The 23,974-nt window shown below is 43.3% G+C and overlaps 1 protein-coding gene across 5 annotated transcripts in view; it reads left to right on the top strand.

Annotated features, from left to right (window-relative positions):
- Nucleotides 1–5,288: 5,288 nt before the first annotated feature.
- The window catches only part of ches1 (checkpoint suppressor 1), a 65,483-nt gene continuing 46,797 nt past the window's right edge, over nt 5,289–23,974 (top strand). For 4 of the 5 annotated variants that reach the window (XR_012768808.1, XM_075458617.1, XM_075458614.1 and 1 more), the window contains exon 1: nt 5,289–5,739. The gene's annotated coding sequence lies outside the window, so the exon portion shown is untranslated. Of the gene's footprint in view, nt 5,740–14,294; nt 14,420–23,974 lie in introns of those variants that run through there. The other variant, XM_075458616.1, reaches the window with a different exon arrangement.

Below are 23,974 nucleotides of genomic sequence, written 5' to 3'. Positions count from 1 at the left end.
TTAAACTACGAATGCTCCACAGATCAGTTATACACATCCCAATGTACTTTACGGAGGAAAAAAAAGAATAGAATCCATTTCAAGCTGAGTCTGAAACACAAAATGTGGAAAATTTAATAAGGTTCTGAAAAGGTTTCCATTGGCACTAGATAGAGAGGGAATAGAGTAAGTGAAAATCTTTTGCTTTTCAGGCTTGAGGGAGAAACAAAGAGACAAAAAAGAGACTGTGAGAAGCAGAGAAACGCACTTGGAGAGACAGCACTGAGAGGGGAAATAAAGAGGCTTTTTGATTGACAGCCAATACGCCTGCCTGTTCCCTGTCACGCACATGATTACTGACCCACCCGGCTGCCCGTCCGAGGCCTCTGGGTGAACAAGCAGAGATGGCAGTCCCATTTAAAGAATGAAGGATCATGAATGGAAGGAAACCACCAAGGTCACTAACAAGAGAGCTCATGAGAGCCTGTGTGTGTATATTTTCCGGCAGTGAGTTCACGAAAAGGTAGGCTGAACGAGCAAGTCCCCAGTAGGAACTGTACCTTTAAGTTCCCCTTTTTGACAGATTTTTTTTTTTACGTGTCTTGTTGGAGAAGTGGCTCAAAAGCTGCTTATCTTGTTGAATGCGGCCAATCAGGCAAACCATGTTGCGTTCTTCAACCTGTTCTTTATAAATTCCTGAGCCTAACCAATTAAATTTTTAATGTCTAAACCGAGCCAGCCTTATTATTCTTTCATCTCTTCTTCAGAATGACTTTTCAGTTTGGACATGTGTGACTAAATTACTCTGATATTTACAACTTTCCATTGTGTATAGACAGGTCTCTTGCATATAAACATAACTGGATCTGTGCACATCCATGGTGCGAAACTGCAGTTGACAGTCATATGACTTTAATGTACCCATTAAATTAATATACATTGGTATTATTTGTAAATTCTTGTTGACTCCAAAATGAAAGGACGAAATAATAATGTTACAATATAGACTTGTGGAAAATGACATTATTTCTGAATGATCTTATCTGGTTTTGATGATGGTTGTGTGTTTCTGCTCTCATATGACACTATCTTCATGGCAGCATGGTCAAGTTAGTTCCAAATGAACACACCGGCCCCAATTAACAGAAGTTATTCCTACTGTTGGAGACACAATTGATAGCTAGCTTAGTCTGGAACAGTGACTGGAATTGTTGACATTCACTATACACATGACACAAGAATAAATAGAGTTATTATGTTAGGCTGACTTAATTTGAAATACAGCATGTAATGAATCCAATTCACCACTCAAGCCACGTAAAGGCATTAGAGAGACTTTTTTTCATAGCAAAAAAAATATTGGTGTCTAGTTGTGAGGAAAACAGATGAGTTTTTAAGGGATTAACCGCTGGGGTTGGACTTTAGCGTTAAACATGTGGTCTTTAAAGTTAAACATGTGGTCTCTCTCATCGAAGAAGAAGAAGAAAAGTATTCAAAACCAAAATTGTTTAAAAGTGATGAAAATGCTTTTCTTGTGGTTTTGTTGCCGCAAGAATGTAATCAAGAAACAGGCCTGAATCAAAACAATGAAGCCTTCTACCGCGGCCCATTGGTGAATCAACCTTCTGACTTCTCTTGCTCGAAGACTTGTCGGTCACTCCCATACACTTAAAAACATGTTTATCAAATTGACTGCTTGATTCTAAAATTAAAGCACAGTGGTGGGGGAGAGTTCCAGTGACACTAGAAAATCCAACACTTGTCCTTAAATGGATTTATTCAAGCAAAGACCTTGATAGACCTTAGAAACCACCAATGCTTGTTAGTGAGGGAAAGCTAAAGAAGTGATGAAGATGCAGTTATCCGTACTGCCTCAGCACAGGTGCAGCTTGGGACGTGGTTTCCATGATTTAAAACGACAAGACGAAGGAGCTAGCGCAAGATACAGAGAGCAATCCTCGGGGCAGAAAGTGACCGAAGTGACCTTAGATTGTTTTCTTCACAGGGTGTAACACACACATGTGTACAGAGAATGATCTGCAACAAATTGTATATTTTTCACCAAACGCACTTCTTTTTGAGGCCAAATATCTTCTTGATGATGAGGAACTTTTCCGAAACAACGCCGACACACCCGTCAGAAGCAGTAACTTTGTCTTGAAAAAAAACCCAACAACTTGCAGAAAAAGTGTAACGCTTCGGTATCTTATAAGAGAAAATGTGAATTTGCTGGACCAAAGATTTTATTTTATCGCCTGGTGTTCACCTGTGGTGTTGCACTTAAATCAACTTCTGCATTGGCTTCACTGTTCAGACCTGTGGCTTTATCCATGGTTTCTTCAGTATATGAGCTCAGGCAGCCTAGAAATTCACTCCAGTAGGTTGTACTGACCTGGTGGAAGAGCAAGTATAACGTGTATAACAGTCTGTCATTGAGAAACGTGAGGTTATTATTAAATGCTTTTTATCAAGCCTCAGTATCAGCATACAGTATATTATAAGGAAATACTTGCACCTTGGTGGACAAAAAATGGAGCTGTTGCTTCCCTACTCAATTCAGAGATTACCATTGAAGATTGCTGCCTCCATAAACTGTATACACAAGATAAAAGGGAATAATCTGTCACTATTACGGCTCTTGTACACCAAACTTGAGTGGAAACTGTCGTACAGAGCTGATCTCTTGAATCATGATGATCTGTTAGTCTTCCGTTTCTTCACTCCACGTCGACACGATATTGTGAACAGTGTTGCTTACTTAGGAGAAATTAAGATGATTGTGCATTACGTGTTAAATTAGCCTTTAGCCCTCTACTGTCACTGCCTCCTCCATTTTTGTGTTCAGCCAATCCCAGTCTTGCTGACAGACCTGGAGTTAGTTCAACAGGCTGTATTGTCGCAATAAGAAAAGAAAAATAGTTGATGGAGTCCCACAGTGTTGACTGTCCATTACACTGAGTATAAAGAGTACATACATTCCCAGGAACTCCATGCAGGATGCACATTAAGTGCATTAAGATGCAATACCACCCATGGCCACAGGGGGCTATCTCCAAAACATCTGGCAGATTCCACTCAAAGAAGGTCATGTTATTGTCTTTGTGCTGTCATTGGTTTCCGACTGCTCTGTGAGTTTCTTTTTTTTTTTGTCTAAAAATAATCCCATCATTAGATGCACTTAAAAGATATGAATTACTGTCCAATCAGGTTTTAGAAGTCATACCACAGGAGCAAATAACCTACTGTCACTTTTTGCTCCAAAAAGCAAAAAGACCAGAACGACTGTGGCAAAATGCTACTATGAAATTCAAATTCACAAAGATTCACAAATCAGTGCATTGTGTTCTGATGTATTTGCCCATTTCTTATGAACCTGTTCTCTTATACAAGTTCTTTATTTTTTTCTCCCCTCTCCTCTCCTCTCCTCTCCTCTCCTCTCCTCTCCTCTCCTCTCCTCTCCTCTCCTCTCCTCTCCTCTCCTCTCCTCTCCTCTCCTCTCCTCTCCTCTCCTCTCCTGTCTTCTTTCTTGCTGTTTTGGATACTTACAGATACGATCTACCCTCAATAGCAAACTCTGGAGCACATCTTAAAGATCCCCACTGTCACTTCAGCTTATTGCAGCCCTCTGGGCTCGCACTACAAACACACATATGCTCAAGTACACACACAGCCTCCCACTAATAATAGGGGCAGAAAGAAGCAGCCTGGATTCAGGGACTTGTAAACACACTTCATTCTCCCAACAATTCTCTTTGATCTTTATCAAACACAACAGTTTCCTTGATGTTTTTTTTTTGTGCTTCCTTCTCTAAACGTGGACTCACCGCAAATGCACTTTTCCCACTTCGATTTCCCCACCCATAAATAAAGCACACTTGGATTTCCTGACTGTGGGCTTTCAGCAGACCAGTAGCTGCCACGTCTGTCAGATCCATTAATTCAGCAGCGTGCAAGCAAATTCTGCCAAACCGTTTCCGGAGGCTACATGTTTACATCTCAAAGAAGTCCATTTTGCATATCTAATCAGGTCTGGTTTATTTTTAGCAGCATGCAGGGATACAGAATGCACTACTTATGATTTTGAAAAGCTTCAGTGACTTATCAAAACTCCTTTTTTTTTACTCCCCACACCGCTCAGCAAAACTTTTCTCTCTGAAGTCCCAGAGTGTTGCACTTAGATAGAGCTGAAGCTTTCCTCTTAAGGGTTCCCACTTCCTGTGTTCACAGAGAGAGAAAAGAAGAAGAAGAAGAGGGAAAAAAAAAATCATGCCCTTCAGTTTCTGGATCCCATGGTCCATAATGATCTGATCTCTGTCTCCCATAGGCGGGCCGTTGCTATGGCAACCTGATGACGCTCTGAGGCAGGATGGGGAGAAGAGGGAGGGAGGGATAGCGAGATGTGGAAGAAGGTAGCTGCACCAAAGATTGAGTGCGCGAGAGCCAATGACTCACACGGTTGAAAATATCAAACAGAGACTCGCGCCACAGCTCTGGCCTCTTTGTGGTCTTTTTTTTTAAATGTTGGCCTGCCTCACACAGCAATGCAGCAGAGTTTGGGAACTGTTTCAGCACGTGCAACCCAGAGTGTAAACCCAGGATGCACTGGGATGGAAGCTCACACGCAAATATTGGGGGAATAGTTGAAAATGCTGCTTTACGTCACCGTCTTGAGTGTGAATAAAAATATGATCCGAACGAATAGCTTGATCACATACGTCTCCTCCATCCTTTATCATCAGCTTTTAGACCTTTGCATGACTCCCTGCCTCTGCCTCTACCCAGCTGTTGCCATAGCGACGACTGGGATACAGACACAAAACAACTTAGTGGACGAATGAAAAAAAAGTCCCCTTGTTTTACCTTCAGATGACAACTGTGCTAGATTAACTGCTTAGATTAGTTGAATAGCTGCGTTTCATGGTGTTACACAATTAGTTTTGATTTTTCACATACAGATAACATAGTCCATTTTGGCTCATGTATTTTCTGCTCAATTTATATTATTTATTATTATTTTCTTGTTTTACTGTTTTACTTTAATGACATACATTAACGTATTTGACTGACTATAAATAGCTTAAACTTTAATTTCTGATTCTCTATAGTTGATTTTAGACATGGCCAAATATAGTCGTCCCGCACAAATCAAAGAGAAATCACGCACACGTGAGTGAGTAAGTGGTCTTGTCCAAATTATAGACGATCTTTGGCTACACCTTCCGTACACAATAGCATTCTTTCAGTAAACACGAGCCCTTTTAGGACCCAGGGCGGCCTCCGGGGGAAGTCCTCTGCCGCTGGCTGGGCAAGGCAGGCAGTCGGAGCACAGAAACACATCCACGCATATACACACACGCATGCACACACGTACAATACACACACTCACCGAGCTCTTCTCCGACAGAGGAGAGAGCGCGAGCGCAGAGAGGGATAAACAGAGGGAGAGAGGGAGACTATAGGAACGCAGCAGCAGCGGCTCGTGTGTGTGTGTGTGTGTGCGCGCGCGCGTGTGTGTAGGTACGCTCGCTCGGTGCTAGAAACGACTGGCGGGGCGGATATGGAGGGGCTCGGGAAAAACGCTCGGAAGTGACCGAGAACCGTAACGAAGAGAGGGGCACAGAAAGAGAGAAGAAGGACGGACTGGTAAGATAGCACGGACGGAAGGAAGGACGGAAAGAAGGAAAGGAGGAGAGAAAAGTCTGACAGAGGAGAGGAAGAGTGTGGAGAAGGGGCTCATCTGGAACGCAGAAGGATCTTAAGGTGACTTCATTGAGCTTTCTTGGCTGTATGTAGGTCTGCCAGAGGTGTGTGTGTGTGTATATGAGTGAGTGTGTGTGTGGCGTTGACATGTGCTGCATGGCTCTGCACTTAAAGGGAAATGTGGTGTGTTGGCGGGATGCATGTGTGCCAACCTAAGTATGCGTGTAGCCTATATAGAGTTACTAAGGTTGTTTTTCCAGAAGCTAAAAAGGGGCCAAAGTGTGTAAGTGACCACTGTAAACTGGAGTGAAGGGATCAAAAGGAGTGGCTACTTTTTAGGGAACAGGCTGATCCCATTTCAACACACACACTCCGGTGTGCTACTTTAAGTTAAGCGAGAGAAAGACGGGCTCTGGCTTCTTTTGGGAAGCCAGAGTCCATTTTCACCCCCCCCCCCCATCTCCACCACCACCACCACCACCTTTCTTTCAGTATGTGTGTGTGTGTTTATACGCGTATGAGTGTGTGTCCAGGAGTTTTACATGCACCTGGTAACGCACACAGTGTCAAAACAGCACTGGATAAATTGTCTGTTTTTTCCCAAGGCTTAGCTGTTGCTGAAAAAAAAGAAAAGAAAAGGGCTTGATAAGTAGTAGCAGCTTCAGAATGTGTGTGTGATACCATGTGTGTGTGTGTGCCATATACGGCAAACAGGTTGAGGGAGGCAGATCTGATCAGATGCACAGCAACAGAGGAGAGAGCGTGGCACAGGCTGAGCAGCAGCACATTGGATTACACACAGGCGAATACACACTCACACGAGCTCCGTGGCCAGGAGAACAGCTGGGAGAAATGTGTTTGTGTGTGTGTGTGTGTGCCCGAGAGCCTTTCACTTAATGCACCCGTCTGCCTTTGCACGTGCAGGACTGTTTGCTTTTGTATTATCTTTGGCGGCCATGTGTGCGCATCCATCTGAGGCTGTGTAAATATGTATGTGCGGGGAACGAGAGCTCAGACAGACGGCGCGTGTCTACCTCCGTCCTCCCCTCCCCTGGTCTGGAGATAGGAGGTGGAGGAGGTCTGGTGGGGAGGCAATCAGATGACCAGGAATGAGGCAGATTAATCCAGTAGCGAGAGTGGAAGGAGAGGATGGTGGAGATTTTAGGACAAGAGGAGGAGGAGGAGGAGAAATGGAAAGAAAGCAAGCAGAGGAGATGCAGTGAAGGAGACGGGCGCTGACATGCTCTCTCCAGGAGTGCTCAGAGTGCTGCTCATTCATAATTCACCTCGATGGCAAACGTTCATTCACATATTGACCCCCCATGGCTGCGCTCAATGGAGTTCTCGCCCCTCCACCCCTGCCTGTCTCTCAATGGACACCCCTGTGGTGCGCCGTTCAGATAGCCTACTTCTTTTCTTTTTCACTTTGGAGACAGTTGACGCTCTCAGAGAAGACCTTCTCTGTTTTTGCTCCGCTGCTGCACTCCAGTTGTTGTGCAACTACGGGGGTCTGATGTGAGATTGAATCGTGTAAATTGAATATTGAATTCAGACTCCACCCTAGACACAGATAATTGGTATGGATGGATCAGTGGGTTAGTGCTCTCAGTACAACTGTTGGACTGATTCCCTGAACACAGCTAAAACAGCCCATAATGGATCCATAATTCATGTGTGAATGAATAGAAACGTCTGTGTTTTGAATACAGACAGTAGACAGTTTTCTTGGATGCCAGCTCATGGTTTATTCAGCATAAATACTCAAAAATGGCTGTTTTAATATTTCTGATTGTGTTAGCAGTGCCTGGAGCTGCACAGTAACCCACCGCTGTGCTCTGGTCAGCCGTGGCTGCGAGCCATACTGTGGTGTGTGTCTGAAATGCAGTGTCAGATGAAAGCACACAGCAGAGGCTGTGGTACATTTAGTTCTAAACATTTCAGTAAACATTACCTTTGTCAGCGAAATGTGATAAAAATATCCTTACCTCCTAAGTTTTTTTGGTATGATGGAGTGTATTTGCTCAGCGAAAAGTGGACACCACGTGGTAAGCTTTTCACATGGAAAGCTCATATTTAGTTTAAATGAGAGGCGGTGGGCAGGGAGAGCCGGACGGGTGGTTTGGTGGCGCTACGGCGTGCAGGTGTAGTCCTTCAAAACTTGTTGCTGGAGAGCACATCTGTGCACCTTTTGGGGGGAAATATATTCCATTTCTGAGGTGGTGGCATTTCATTTTTTTGAACAAAAGTGAAAGTTCAAAAGAGAGAAAAGATAAAGGACAATTTCATCTTGAACTGTTTGAAGGAGCAGCGACTCAACCTGTTTTTGTCTTTAATATGAGAGATGGGGGCACCACAAGATAGTAAAATTAGCTCCTGTGTCTTTCAAAGCGGCAGTAATGTGATAGTAAGAGTCTAAACAAAGCAGATTGATGCACTTCCACTTCCATTGTTAACGGTTCAATTCCTACTGAATGAGTACACCCCTGAATGACGTCCTGCTAATGAAAGTCTTTGTAAATCAACCATTGGTCAGCGACATTGGTCTGAACAGGCTCCTCCCATCGTTACAAATCAACCCTGCTGCTTTTACAGATGCAAAATGAGTTTACACCCAATATGAGTCATGAATCATCAGCCTTTTTGTTTTGGTACCCATGGCATTATTAACTAAAAGTGTCATTGAGATTTGTCGTTTGAAAGTTGATGGGTCAGTCCCAGTACCCCCATCCACGTGTCTCGGTGCCCTTTTGCAAGACAATGAACCCCAGGTTGCTCCCGATGGCAGGCGAGCATCATTTATGGCAACGGTTCCACCGTTGGTGTGTAAGCGTGTGTGTGTGAGTGGGTAAATGTCAAACACATTGTAAAAAGTGCTTTGTGAGACTTAACAAAGGTTGAAAAAGTGCCATGTAAGCATGAACTAATCTTGTGAGATATACAAAAAAAAAATGTATGATTTTATGGGAACTTAACATTAAAGGAAGCGTAAGACATTCTAGTAATTATACTCATTATGATTACATGCATATTGAGTCAAACTACAGTTGGAGTTCGAATCTAGTTGCTGATCGAAGTTTGTCTGAAGTTGCGACGCAGTGGACAAGCTTCTGCTTGTCTTAACTTTATCAGGAGATCATCATAAATGTAAATTTAGTAAAATTCCCTGCACAGACATTGTCTTCAAGTTATTAGAATGGTGATTTTTGTCAGATGACAGCGTGGTTATAAAATCTGTTTTTTATTAGGCTAGAGCAGATTGACACTTGAAAATGCTTTAGGTTGGCAAGACTTGACACAGAGTCTTAATAGGCCGATTTTCAGACACAATTTCCCAAACATTAAGCCATCTGGCAAAAGAAACAAAAATATAAAAAAAGAGAGCAGCTTTGTTGGGAATTCCACTTGTGCTTTCCTGTTTTCACAAAAAGATCCCACTATCCCTTGTGGTTATTTTTTGTTGTTTCGGGCTTCTTCTCTCATATACGGGATGGGAGCTGTGCACCATTTAAGAAGCACCTAAGCCAATAGGAATCAAGTTGAGAGCATATATATCCCGAAGTGATCCAAGTTTAGATTTCGTGTGGTTTTAGTCAGACTAACATTTTTACATGTATTTTAAAAGTCTGGTTTTGGTCGGAATAACACAATAATTGTTGTTTTTGTTTTTTTGTCGAGAGTCATGTAAACTTCCATGTAAAAAATCCCTTGCTTGTACACACCAGACTGGAATATAGGAAGCAGAACAACTTCCATCGATTGATCTGTACAGCAGTATTTCAGGCTGTCTGATATGGGGTGTTTGTGATGGAGTGCAGACCAGGGAGAAAACGCTGCAGCTTATGTGACAGCCATTGCAGGAAATGCAGAGAAACTGCTTCATTACTGTAGCTAAATACAGGTATGTTTACCAGGTTTCACATTTATCGGAACGCCTGTATAACTATTGTGCTAGCTTATATCTAGATATGGTTTGGAGAATAATGGCTGAGAAGTAATGTACATGTATATATAAATTAGCCATTTGGTCTGTGTTCCATACCATAAGTAGGTTTGTTTACATGTTGCCTGAGATGTTCATGTATAGTTGCAAATCATACAAGTCTTGTTAAAACTGTAATGTTTACAGCTTGAACAAGGAACACTTGACATTTCCTCCTCATGCTGTACAGACCCTCCATGTAAAATGCGTGTTTGTGTGTGACTGTCCAACACACAGCTATCTGCAAATGATCAGTTCAGCGTGTGTGTGTGTGTGTGTGTGTGGGCACATATGTCTCACCTATCTGCATTGGCTGTTGTGATAAAGACGCAAGTGTGCGTATCATTTGTTTTCTACGTTTTCCTCCATTGCTACATTGCAGGTGATATTAGAGACACTAAAAAATGAACCAGGCGGTCCATATCTTCTAAAATGAATCTAGTTACAATCTGCTGTATATATGATCTTAAAAAGAAAAATATTTGGGCTGGTTGTCTGGTGAAGGCGTCCGAGTTTGTTTTCAACCACCTCTACAGCTGTGTCCATCCCATCCACAGCAATCTGTCTCGTTGTACTTGTAAAACTTTCCCTAAAACACTCCCCGAACATAATATACAACATGCTTTGTATTTTAATGGCACAATAGCAACAAAAGTCTTTAGTTTAACTCCTCAGTGAGCAGTTTTTGGGTACTCAGAAGCACCCTTAAATGCAAACACATTTACCCTTTCCTGGCGGACTTACCGTATTGTCTTTTAAACACCAGTGAGGGACTGTGACTGTCTAAACATAGGATTTATTAGTCAATGACTGAGTCAGTAATGCGATTTCTGACGTTGTTCCTTTGCCTGTCATGTGCTGCTTCATGTGTTAATAAAGCAGGGTTTCAAATTGCAGTCGAAACGCAGCTGGCTTAAATAGCCAAGATAGCTTTGAAGAATAATGCTCCTCTACATCACTCAGGTTATAATTGTCTTCAATAGGCCTCCTGCTGATTTGTAACGAACCCATTGTCCACAGTGCTGACCACCTCTGCTCAATTAGCCTCTCTGCGCCGAGTCGTGCTGAGCCCCTGTTGGTCGCATCCTCGCACAGTGGCTCACAAGTGCACATGCATGAACACTCGCCGACACACGCGGACAGTCTCATGCATAGAAAAAGACGTCAGCGGGTGTAAAAATAGAGCTTGTAAATTGGGGGGAAAAAGTGTTTTATGTTTACAAGGGGGTGATGTCATGTTTGGTGTAGATCCATGGCTGACGAACTGGAGGGCAGCTGTGGCGAGTTTCAGCCTGCAGAGCTTTGGCTTGGTTATCTGATGGTTTTTTAAAAATATTTTTTCGGTGCTTTTAATGGAGCAGAGTTCATGGAGTTGCAGTTTGTGTGTCTCTCGTCTCCTTGCCTGTGTGTTTTCAGTGGTGGAGGCATGCACACGGTGACGCTGCTCTGGTTGCCAGGCAACACAGGAACGTGGGTGGAAGGATTTCCTGTCCTTAGGAAGCTTTGATTATAAGTGGGGCGGGGGGGGGAGTGAGTGTGTATGCATATACGTGGATGTGTTTGTGTGAGCAGATTACAGCAGTACGCTTTAGTGCTTGTGTGTTTTTTAATGCACTCTTTGCCTCAAGTAAGAGTGCTATGAAAAAGTCATGGAAGACACACGCAAGCACACACTGTATATATTCTGTACACAAGGAAAAAAAAGCCCCAAAAAAAGGGCCCTTTCAAGTCTGTTGAGTTGGATTTGCGTTGCATAACTCCTCGAGCCGGGTCTGTTAGTACCGCTCTGTCTCCTCTTCTTTAACCCAAACACTCAACATGTCAGAGTCGCCGTGCTCACTCCAAGCCGCCTCCCCCTCATGATGTCTTTAGCGTGCCACTTTTTATGTCTTCTCTCACACATGAGATTACAATTATGTGTTCTTGCCCTTCATGCGATCACAAAAACTCACACACACAGGGTGTCTGTCCTGCAGGCATCGGACCCCACGATTACGTAATTGACACTGAGTGAATGGGATGACGTCAGCTTGGCTCTCGCTGGCTCTCCTGTCTTTCTGGCTAGCTACAGTGATGTCATAAGTGGATGGAGCCATACGGAGTGTGTGTCTGTGTGTGTGTTGGCTTGCATGCTCAACTGCAAAGACAAAAATGACCTCAGGAACTCTATTGTTTTGAATGACTAGCTCTTTTTTTGACCTATTCTTTTGCTCTAAAGTAAAATATATTCACAACAAAGAGACTTTATTGTTCTATAATATGAAAAAGAAAGTACATCTTCTTTCAATTTTAAGATTTTGCACATCAGAACAGGAAAGAAAAAAAAAGATCCTGGTCCTTAAGTACACCCTTACTGTTTCCATAGGAGCTGAGACTAATCAAACGCAATTGATCAATTAATCATCAGTAAGCGTGAGCACCTCTGTAAAAGCAGTAGCCATGGCAGTTTGCTGGTCTGGAGCATTCAGGTGTGTGTTAACACAATGCCGAAGAGGTAGGACACCAGTAATGATCTTAGAGAATCAATTGTTGCTCTCCATCAATCTGGGAAGGATTATAAGGCCATTTCTAAACAATTTGTAGTCCATTGGTAGAAAGAAAGGTTATTCACAAGAAGAAAACATTCAAGACAGTTGTCGAACTTCCCATGAGAGGACGTCCCAGCAAGTTCACCTCAAGGTCAAAAACCCACGAGCCACATCTCAGACTCTACAGGCCTCAGTTAGCATTTTAAGTTTTAAAGTTCAAGAAGGTACCGTTAGAAAAAGACTGAATGAATATGGTTTGTTTGGAAAACTTTTCTCTAAGAGTACATGGCAGCACGGGAACCTGAACAAAGCACAAGACTTCTGGGACTAGTTTCTGGAACGGTGTTCTTTAAACAGACGAGACTAAAGTGGAGAGGTTTGGTCATAATGCACGGCAGCACGTTTGGAGAGAACCAAACACAGCATGTCAGCACAAACTCCTCATACCAACTGCCAAGCACGGTGGCGGAGGGCTGATGATTTGGGCTTGTTTTACAGCCACAGGACCTGGGCACCTTGCAGTCAAATGTGAGTCAAAATGTTTAAGCTACTGCTGCTGAGGGTGGTTCTCCAAGCTGTTGAATCATGGCGTTGTACTAAGTTTGTCACACACTACTTCTCCGTTTTGGCTTGATTTTTGCTCAACAAATGATTTTATGTTGTCACACGTTGTTCTTTATCTGAGGTTGTATTCACCTCATTTCAACCTGGTTAGAACCAAAGGATTTTTGTCATGTCCTGGTACAAATGACCATAAAATTAAAAGAGGGCGTATTTTCTATTTCACAACTGTTTATTCATAGAAACACGAGGCATTTAAAGATGTTCTTGCAACGTACACACAGACACACACACACACTGTTTAACTCTCTCACTGCCTCTTGAGAGAAGGTTCTGTTTGAAATGGATTTGCTCGTTTCTCATCACCGGTAACACCATCGCCTTGTTGCCCTCTCCATCTGAAACTGTCTGACCTCTGTTGATTCTCTCCCTGAGTCTCACCAACAATCGCAGGCAGGCATTGACTGAAGGGGGAGAGAGATGAATCTGGGCCGTCTCCACCGTTACTGTACGTGCCAGTTCTTATTTTAGCAAAAGAAACGACATCGTCATGGAGAAATGAGACTCATTTAAGTGGTCGCCCTTTCTTGAACGCTCCACAGAAATGTCTGTTTTTAGCTCGCTGTTTGAGCTCTGGGTTTTTCACAGAGGAAGACTGTTCTGTTTGCGTTTGCGGGCTGAATAAGCTGTCTGTTGTGTTCCCCAAGTGTTGTGATTGAAGCTCTGAACATCTGCCATCCAACAACTGGACGAGATGACGGGGAGCTTTTAAGGACGAGAACACATACACACACACACACACACACACACACAAACAGACTTTTGTGTTTCTGCTGTCTTCTTCCACTCTTTTTCTCTCCAACCTCAAACCTCAAACCATTGGGAAATCACGCCACACGATGACTTAAGAGTTTATGAACTGGGGAGCAACAAACAAACACACACACACACACACACACACACACACACAAACGATTCAAATAACGCACGTGCAAACACAAAATATGCAGATTTTCCTAATAAACTGATTAGCATTAGCTCGGCCACGCTAAGGCCAAACCACAAACAGAGCGCTTGCACATTCCACTAACCATACAACCGCTCAACTCTAAACAGGACTGTTTGATTCTGCTGCACAAACACTGGGTACACGCAAACACATGCAAACATGAAATCTGTACACACACTTTAGGCCATAACAGCTCAAACAGAGTGCAGTTCAAATGATGTTCACTTCAGTAAGACAACTCGGTAGACAAGTAATTATAGACATACGCACCAACAAACATCATACAGTCTCACACGCACCCCCACCCCCTCAGCGGAGTCCCTCCCCCACCCACCCCAAAGAAGTCTTGGGCTTAGTCAGCGTCTGTGTGTCCGTGCGTGGGCCTGTTCCCTGGCACTGTGAGGGGAAAAAATACCTTCCCATATGATGTAAACACCAAAGTCCCTGTTTGTGTGTGTGTGTGTGTGTGTGTGACTGGCGTTCTCTAAGATAGGATTCGCTCTCTGTGACAGTTTTCCAAATGATTCCACAACGCCGTGCAGTTTCTTTTCAAAGATAAGTTCCTCTGCCACCTCGGCTTTGTTCCGCTGCACGCAGTGGAAAGCAGACGGCAGAGTCAGGCGGGCCGAGGTGTGACATCACTCGCTAAAGGAGGGCAGTGAGGTAAAGACGGAGGCATTCTATGATGTTTTTTTCGCTGATTGTTATGATGGCTGTAATGCTTGCAGGACCCTTTAGAAGTAATGCCGAAAAAGTGGAACTCCTCTTTTGACTTTTTTGTCAACATTATTAGAACCGAATCTTCTGAATTCAAACCACTGACATCGTTAAGCTGGGGAACATTTCGACCTTGCTTATACGTGGATCTTATTTTCTATATATGCCATTCACCTTCCTGTCGGTGATGTAATTGTCACGGGACGCGTTGCCACGGTAACCACAGCCATGAAGTTTGTTTTTCAATCTCCTACCATGATGTTTTTTATGAAGCCTAAGCAGCTTTGGCACCTCAACAACAATGGACATTAAAAGTCCCGTCAGAGGACTCGGGTTGCCTTGGTCAGGTTACTTCGTTCAACTCGGGGATCCTGACCAAGGCTTCGTGATGCGATGAGTTGGAATTGACAGTTGATATCCAAAGGGTCAGAAATGTTCTGGCAGCTCAAATACAGCATTTTAGTCAGTGGCTTTTGACGCTGTGATTGAAGGGAGCAGAAGGCTAGATGCGCTAACTTAGTCTTTTATTAGGAGTCGCCTCCAAAGTGGAAAGTTTTTACACTTCCTATAATGCTGCCAAAATGGTATTCATAAGGTCTGGCTTTATGTCAAAAGGTTGTGATCTCAGAGCCTGAGGCGAGACACTTCAGATAGCATTAGGTGACATAGTAATACTGCTATCTCTGCATGAGAAAAAACATTGTGCTTGCTCGCTGGCATACAGTAGGATTTTCATTTTAGTGTTCATTCTTTGACACTACTACGAATAATTTTACCCTTCGGGCTGACTGGACAGGTTTTTTTCAACTTTGAAACTGTCCATAATTCAGCTTCTGCACAAGTTACACGTTTTCCCAGACCACTGTTTGTCCACTGTTTTGGGGGGCCGGATAAGACAGGAAATTTATTCTGCTGACAAATTGAATTTAGTACAGAAAGTGAGCCATCTTGAAGTCCTCGTGAAACTCTATATATAGTGTTTATGTATTTGACTTTGTTACTATCTGTGAAAGCCCAAAGGGACTTTGTTTAGGCATCCTGAAAATCAGTTGCTTCCTCTCAATATCCCGCAATAGTGGCAAGTGCAGAATGATACGGTATAAGTTGGGAAATGTTCTAAATGCAACAGAAACTTAGATCTTTAACTTATTCATTTGTTTAAACCTTTATTCAACAGACATAAGTTAAAAAAAGTAATCACATCATCTTCACCCAATAACTGAGGAAAGATAAACAAATTAAAGTATTAGAACCCACTGAAAAAAAAAAAAAAAAAGGTGTTCTGGAAGATTCTTCAATCGGCAGATTCCTTCGTGACAGGCGAGGGTGTCCCGGTTGGGTATAAAAGGAGGTTTCCACCAAAGCCTTTGTCTTACCAAGTGACTCACCACTTTGTGTCAAACTCTGTCAGAGAATCCTAGAAATAAGTACCAGAAACTATGCCTCAGTGCAATATTGGTCAATAAAGGTCAAGGACGGACACCACTGTTGGACAGGCATGATCTCTGAGCCCTCAGATAGCGCTGCACGAGAAAGCGCCGTGCCTCCATGATCAATATTACCAGACGGACCCGGGAGCACCTTAGAAAACCGTTTTCGCTCAACGCGGTCTGCAATCCAAAAATGTAACCTGAAACTGTCTTACGCCATGAAGAAGCTATCAACTGAGTTCTCTGGGCTCATCTTGGATTAGAGATTGAAAATGGACCCGTGTTCTGTGGTCAGACGAGTCCACATTTCAGCCGCTTTTGGGTAAACTGCAATGTTGGGCTCAACAAGCCAAAGATGACGGAAGACGGAATAGGGGCTACATCAGTGTCAATAGTTCGTGTGACTTACATATGTGTGGTGGTGCCACTGATGCAAAGGCGTATATTGGGATTTTGGAGAGACGTATTCTGCCATTAGAGTGACACCTTTATCCCCGGAGATAAGTGGTTATTTAGAGAGAAAATGCCAGACCTCATTCTTCATAGACACAAAGAGTGTGTGTGTGTGTGTGGTTAACTGGCCTGCTTGCAGTCCAGATCTGTGTCCTGTTGAAAATAAATGGCACGCTGTAAGGAAGACAATTAGACAACAACAACAGACTGTTGAGCAGCTGAAATCTTTTCAACTCGATGCTGTTGTCCCATTTATTTTAATTGTTGACATTTTCCAAATACAATGCAGTTGATCACTGAACACTGAAAATAATTTATTTTGATTTCTTCCTTTCAAGTGAAGGTTAGAATCGAGTGACAAAAATGACATATTTTGCATTTTGGTTGCATTTTAGAACATTTGCTAACTTTTTGATATAATGGGCTTTGTGCTGGAAGAGGAATGAGACTCGACGCAACTAAAAAATGAGCCTTTGAATGCGTTTCTAGTGCTTTGAACTGCTTTAAACGCCGCTCTATGTTGTCATCACTCAGTCAACGGCGACTGCAGACGAGCAAGCTTGTACGTGGCCAACTGCACTCTTTAATTTAACCAAGGTTTTTCTCGTGGTCTTTTGTGAAGCGCCATCGCATTTAACACATTCCCGCTCTAACATTGAGAGCCAGATGCAAAACAATCAGCATCTGTCAACATGCATCATAACTACCTTCGGATCTGGTCAGGGCCACGCAGGAGCTCGCACTGGAAATTATATGTGCCCCGTGTTTGTTGCTAGGCAACTTTGTCACAATACCCCTGTGACCTTCCGACCCTGCCAAGTCCGGCGTTACCGTCCTCGTCTCGTTCTCGTATGTGCGCCTGTGTATTTGTGTGTGTGTGTGTGTGGGTTAGCTGAGCTGATGGTGCGACTGCTGCATAGCAACTGAGAACAGCTGTGATTTCTGGTTTGGACGAGTGTGTGAGCCGATTTGTTTGTGCGTGTCATGTTCGCGAGAAGCCGCCGTCACTGTTCATCTATGCACACGCCCACAACAACATAATATGGCACACTGACACCTCCATGGCGTGATAACGGCATAGACTCAATCATCCAAAAACGTTCCCCAAGCACAGACACACACACACACACACACACACACACACACACACACACACACTCACTCTCAACCCTGTTGTCAAATCACAGCCGAAAATAGAGAGCTGAGAGAGCTGTGGAGCAGTCGTTTCCCTCAAGATCCATTCATGTAAAATACTGTTATTCAAACCTCCCTCCCCTTTGTTCAATAGTCTTATTCATCTCTCTTTTGACTGCAAAACCAAACAGGCCCAGTCTTCTGCTTCCCAGCAAGAGGCTCCGTGTCTCTGCTCATGCAAACTCGTGCATGTGTGATTTCTCAGCTCCTCTCCATAAGAGGTATGCCCTTGGCCTGTCCGACCTGCATGCTCCCGCTGAGCCCTCCGTCAAACACCTGGGGCGGGATCTGCCGCTCTGCTCCAGCCAATCAGCAGCCCTCCCAGATAATGACATCATTTAGCAGAGGATCTTTAGAACTGGCCCCTCGAGGTGATTCGTCGCAGAGCGAGTGCTCTTATTGTTATGAAGATTAAGTGTTATATGAAGGGCTATCAGAGGAGAGCCCCTTAATGAAAGTGGAGCACGGAGAGCGGAGGCAGCGGTGGTGGCACCGCTGTAGGGAGAGCTACATGGAGGGGAGGAAGGTAGCTAGAAGTAGGGTAAGACCGGAGCGAGGGAGGGGATGAGGGGAGTTTAAGGTGAGAGAAAGTAAAAGAGCAAGAGGGAATGCAGAGCTGAATATTTAGCAGCTGTGTCCAGACTTGCTGACTCCGGGTGTTCATGCTCTGAATGCACCATGAGAGGTAGACAGTGTGCACAGGAAACCACTGTAAAAGAGCAAATGGGGAAGAAGGGGCGGAAGAGAGCGCAAATGCACGTATGCTTAAATGAACGCAAATTTTCATGATTTTATCCTTTCTGTTCTGCACTCGTGTGTGTGTGTGTGTGTGTGTGGGTGCGCGCTGAAATGTGTGCTTTTGTGTGTGTGAAAGTTTCCCCCGGAGTTTGGTATAACAGTGGAACGCCCTGCCTCAGAGGAACATTCCACCCTGAGCTGCTCCTACACTGTTGTAAATCATCAGGCTGGGATGTCCAATGTCCTCTCACTCATTTTGCGAATGCACACTTGTCATTTGCCTCGTTGCTCCATCAACCTTTCCTTTGGCCTCTTTTGCCACCTTCAATTGGTGTCAATTTACTTAATTTCCCATAATGCAAAAATATGTGAATCACAAAGTTCCCCACTTTTCCGCCACCTGAGAATACGACTTGTTTGGTGGCGCTTGTGAAAGACGGTGACGCTTACTTTGTTGGATTGCACCTTTTTTTCAGAAAATGCTCATTAAGGTCACAGTAATGGCTCCAGCGTCAGTTACACCTCATACACACATCAGCTTGAAAAACCGACATCGCCATACTGGTCATTTATGATTGGCTGTCCTCTGATGGCGCACATTACAATGCTTACAACGTTACTGTGACAACGAATACGCTGAAAAAACAAAACAGAAATTGAAACGCAAATTGAGCAGACCTCGCATCACCTCCCGCCAGAACGTGCGCAAAGGATTGTGGGTGCTTTGAAAACACTGAGGATGCTTGATCAAAAGTCGAAGTGCAGCGGTGGTCGGTGGCGTAGTGGGTTAAGCAGACACCCCGTGTACAGAGGCTATAGTTCTCACTGCAGCTGGCCCCGGTTCGAGTCCCGCATCAGACAGCCCTTTGCTGCGTGTCTTTCCCCCTCTCTCTGCCCCCTGCTTCCTGTCTCTCTTGAACTGTCCTGGCCATTAAAGGCATAAAAACCCAAAAAATATATAAATAAAAAAAAAAGTTGAAGTGCAAAGGATCCTTGATTTCAGAACGCATGTTTTTTTTTAATACGGCTAGTAACCGTTAAAGATCCTTCCTTGACTTTAAGAAGCACCTGTTGCTTTTTTGCTCACGGCTGTCTCTTTGAATTGTTCTCCATCCTTTTTAGCCTCAGTATTACTACCTCTGTGTGAAATGATAAGTTGTGCAAGTTATGCAGCATTGACACAAAAAAAAAAATTCAACCATATTGTTTTGGTCCACTTGTTGAAGGGTCTACTTTTCTTTTACATGAATAGCTTGAAGCAAATCTAAAGCAATTCAATTAGCGCAGGGTCCACTGGAGAGCGGCAGTGTCTGATACAGTTTCACAGGTTTTTTTTCTGCCCTTCCAAGAACTTCATTAGGAGAAAAACACAGGAGAGCGTGGTTTTTATTTGCCTGCCGAGCTTTTTCCTGTATGCTGTGGTAATTCTCGGGAGCACTGACTGAAATTAACTTTTTGACTCACCCGCAAACAGCCGTTAAACTAAAAGAATGAATCTCCCTGGGAACATTTTCTCCAGCTGGGCATCCATCACTGCTGCTAATACACAAATAATATGGTGCTATGCCAGTGTGCTGGTGTCAGCTGGTTGTCCGTCTGTCCCTCTGTCCGTTCTACTTGCTTGAAGGCATTGGGTGGAATTTGCTTCAAATGTGGCCCAAATGTTCTACCAAAGATGAACTGATGGCATTTGGTTGCAAAAAAAGGTCAAGGTAACTTTAATCCCACATAACATGTTAATTATGACAGATATGTACACAAATGTATCATACGTGAGACGATGACATTCACACCTCCCAAAAATATCAATAGGTCAGCTTCTCTGTGACATTGTAATTCTAAAAAACTATCTTCAACACCCTAAAAAATAGGAATACAAAACAGTGATATTGAATGCTGTAACTAACACTGTCATTTAGGCACATCTCAATTCCAGACAGCATTCATTTTAGCCCTTTGGTTGTTTGGAAATCTTTCAAGGATAAAGCAGATAAAATGGAGAGATGGATGGATGACTGACTTTGGTGTTTGGAGGTAATGCTGATGTGTAACACGGTCACAGAGGCGACATTACTGCATGAAACATTGTAACATTTCCAAAAGCTAAAGCTGGATTTCCACTGTCGTTTTTGACTTGCTACCAGAAGATTTGAATAATAAAAGGTGAATGTAAACAGTAAAAGAAATCATTTTAAAAACTTCCACCATTGAGGAAAAAGCTAACTTCCGGTGGGTTTTGACCTGTTTTGAAGAAGACTTTTATACACCTTCGGGGCTATTGAAAGTATTTTGCTAATTGCATCTGACCTGGCACAGATTGAAATGGCCCACTCACCAGCTGTTTCCAGTCTGAGCTGGGAAGTTCACATGACGGACCAGGTTTGATATAGTATCCCAGATGTTCGGAGAGATGAAAGTAATTCCTCAAGAGGACCTCTCTCCATTTTCCCCTTGTGAATGTCCACAGCAGTATTTTGTCTTCCTGGATGTTTGTTTCCCGTTAGAACAACTACTTCCTCTATTGTTGCCGTGGCAGTAAAGGCTACGTAGGTTACGCCACGCCAGTTGACTTGCTTTCAGTCTCGTCGGTGGAAACTGACGTGTCTTATTGATTTAATTTTGTGGCTTTAGTGAATGAAAACCTCGGAGCTGTGTGTATGGATATAGACTGTAAAGAAGAGATGAGCAAAACTGCGGTGAAGCTGCTCACTGGTTATTGAACTGATTGTACAAGAACGAGTGTCTTCGAGGAAGGATTAGATACGTTGTGTGTGTTTGTGTCTCCAATCAACAGTGGGGCGCATCTCACTTTCTAACAAACGCTGCAATCATTGGCATTCATTTGGCAGGGGGCGGAAAGAAACTTGGGATTTAGTCCACAGTCGACGCTGTGGAGGAATGGAAGAAAAAGCTGTAAGATGAACAGAAAATACAACAGGGATTGAAGTGCCTTCCTGAAGTAATGCACAGAAAGCTACAAGGATATATAGTTGTTGCACGGAGCTCAAGGCTTAGGAAGTAGAGAGGAGATATTGCGCGAGCCTCCAATCGCATTCCTCTCGAAATCTCCAACTAACAAGGTCGCATCATTACATATTTTGGGATGGCTGAGAGGATGCCAGCCCCTCCTTCTTCTCCCACACATCACCCCTGGCTAAAGGAATGTAGCGGAAAACGAGGGTTTGAGATAGAAGATCAGAGGCCTTAATATGAACCACATTGTGTGCTGTTCCCCTGTTTCCTTTCTCCTGTGTTCTCCACATCAGGAGTGAAACAGCCTTTGATGAATATCTACAAAGAGATTGGAGACTTATAAAGAGCGCCAATTTAGCCAGGTATGTTATCTTAAGCCTGGTAATTTGGGAATTCAGTTCGCTCATCGGGGGAGTCGGGGGAGCCCGTGGTGTTTATCAAGCAGACTTAGTTCAGATCAGCGCACTGAAATAAAGGCTCTATCCAGTCAATAATTGGCCACATCTCAAACACTGTGGTTATCACATCTCTTCGTGATCCTTTTCTTGCCACATGTGAGCGTGGCGTAACCATGCATCAAGCCCTGTCTTTCCACTGAGTTAAACATCTAATCACAGCACCATCATTCCTCATCCCTAATTCTGTTGGCAGGACCTGTCAAACAGCATACGCTGAAAGAGAGGGTGACTTTGAATTGCTGCTAATGACCCTAAGACATAACCACGCTCTCCATTTTACTCTCCCTCACTCTTTCTTTCTTGTTCACTCCTGTCATTAGCGCTCACAGTCATCCTCTTTTTTTTTTATTTTGTTCGCCGTCACTCTCAAGATCTGCTGATTAGGAAGTACAACAAAGAGGAGGCGAGTGGAAGCAAAGGAGTCGCACCTTTTTTTTTTTTTTTTTTTTTTTTCCGTAAAAATAATTGAAAGCGAATGTGGACAGACCGGAGAGCGAAGTCGTTAAGGGTCACTGTGAGGGCCGGCTTTTGTCAAAATGTTATTAACCTTTGTTTAAACTGGGAAACCTTACTGATTAAAAGTCTCCTCCTGAATGGGAGGCCAATCAGCATTCAGCAACCGGACAAACAAAGTCTCGGACAGAGAAAGCAGCATGCGATCATAGCCCAGAGACTGGATTGTGGGCAGCCCAAAAAGGCAACACTTGGGCATCAAACGAGCGGGCTTACTGCCAAACCTATTTAAGTCTTGACCAAACAGAGCGAAGACGGCTCCTTATTGAATCTACCAACCCCATTAACCGTTCAAACTCACCAGGAGATTCTTCGGCTTTGAATAATTTTGAATCTGCTTCCATGATGATGGAAGATGATTCATAACAATTTCAAGTGATTTAAATTTGGACTGATTAAACACATCAGCTCTTGTGTGTCCTTGTGTTTCTGTAATCAACAAAAAAAGAAAAGAAAAAACATTAAAAGAAAGGCAGTAAGGGAGCGTCTCGCTGCCACGGTGACAGAAACTGTTGGGTTTCTTTTCATGTAAAAGCAACCTGAATGACTTGAGTGATGAAGTGAAGTGAATATAAAACAGTTTATTATGCATTTATTTGCATGGAAATGGCATAAACTTCTCTCTCTCAGCAGAAAGAAAAGAAAAAAAAAACATGACCCAAATTCAACTTTAAAAGGACCAAACCATTTGTGCATTTAAATCCACTTCTTCCCTTGCACAAGTTTTTCCTACATCCCAGACAGACTTTTTTTTTTCCCCAGCCATCTTACACAGCTCCAAAATTAAACTGGAAAGATTTTTAGCTTGCTTTAGAAAGGCAATCCATCACAGTGACCATCCCCAGGAGGTTTTTTTTTTCTTTTTACTGTCAAACTTTCTTTATCCCTCGTTGTTTTATTGGGATGCACAAAGCCTTTTCCTCTGTTGTCTTCTCAGTCCTGTAGTCCCGCTAAGTTTCGCAGGTGTCCTGGCATGAGCATGATTGACTGGAGTGAATTTCATGGCAGCCCTTCCTGTCGGTGCTGAGAAAGCCCATCTGAAACCACAAATGAAAATCTCATCGTGGTGGCTTGAGGTGAAGTAAGAGGATCGTGCACCATTAATGTCCTCATAATTTTTTGTGCCAGTCGGTAAAATGGACGTTTTAATAGAAATTCCACATAATATATGACAAAACTTGGACCTGCTAAAGATGTCAGAGGATCACCAAAGTCAGTCTAATGTATCCTGTGTACTCAACTTAAAAAACTGGGGGAAAAGATAAATAAAAATGTGAAAATGTAACTGTTTAAAACGTTAGCCTCAGACCATGATATTTGGTTTGTAGTTAAGGCACGATCAAACTCCATCACTTAACTGGAAAATTAGCTTTTTCTGACAATTTAAAGAGCACTCTTAACCTCAACCATCTCAGCTTTCACCAGGCTAGACAGTCGGTAAATGTGCAGCTGTCCGCGCCAAGGCCAAAACAAAAGTTTGACTTGCGTATGAGGTGTTCTCAGTTGGCTTTCTCCTGTGCAGTTGTCTGTTTCCGTATCCCTCAGATTCGGCTAGCAGGCCACACCAGCTAAAGCCAGTTTTAGTTTGCCCCTTTTTTCTCAGTTTCTGTCCTGTTGTCTGCTGTGGGAATGTTGCCATGTAGGTCTACACATCTACAATTACATATGTCTGTAATGTCCTAATGCAGCCGCATTACTGGTACATAGATACATGGTAGTTAAGCCTTTGATTACTGCGGAAA

The sequence above is a fragment of the Odontesthes bonariensis genome, chromosome 24 (genome assembly GCF_027942865.1).
Source record: "Odontesthes bonariensis isolate fOdoBon6 chromosome 24, fOdoBon6.hap1, whole genome shotgun sequence".
In the NCBI taxonomy this organism is placed as follows: Eukaryota; Metazoa; Chordata; class Actinopteri; order Atheriniformes; family Atherinopsidae; genus Odontesthes; species Odontesthes bonariensis.
The sequence above is the reverse complement of the archived record's forward strand: the minus strand, read 5'-3'. Positions and strand labels throughout refer to the sequence as shown.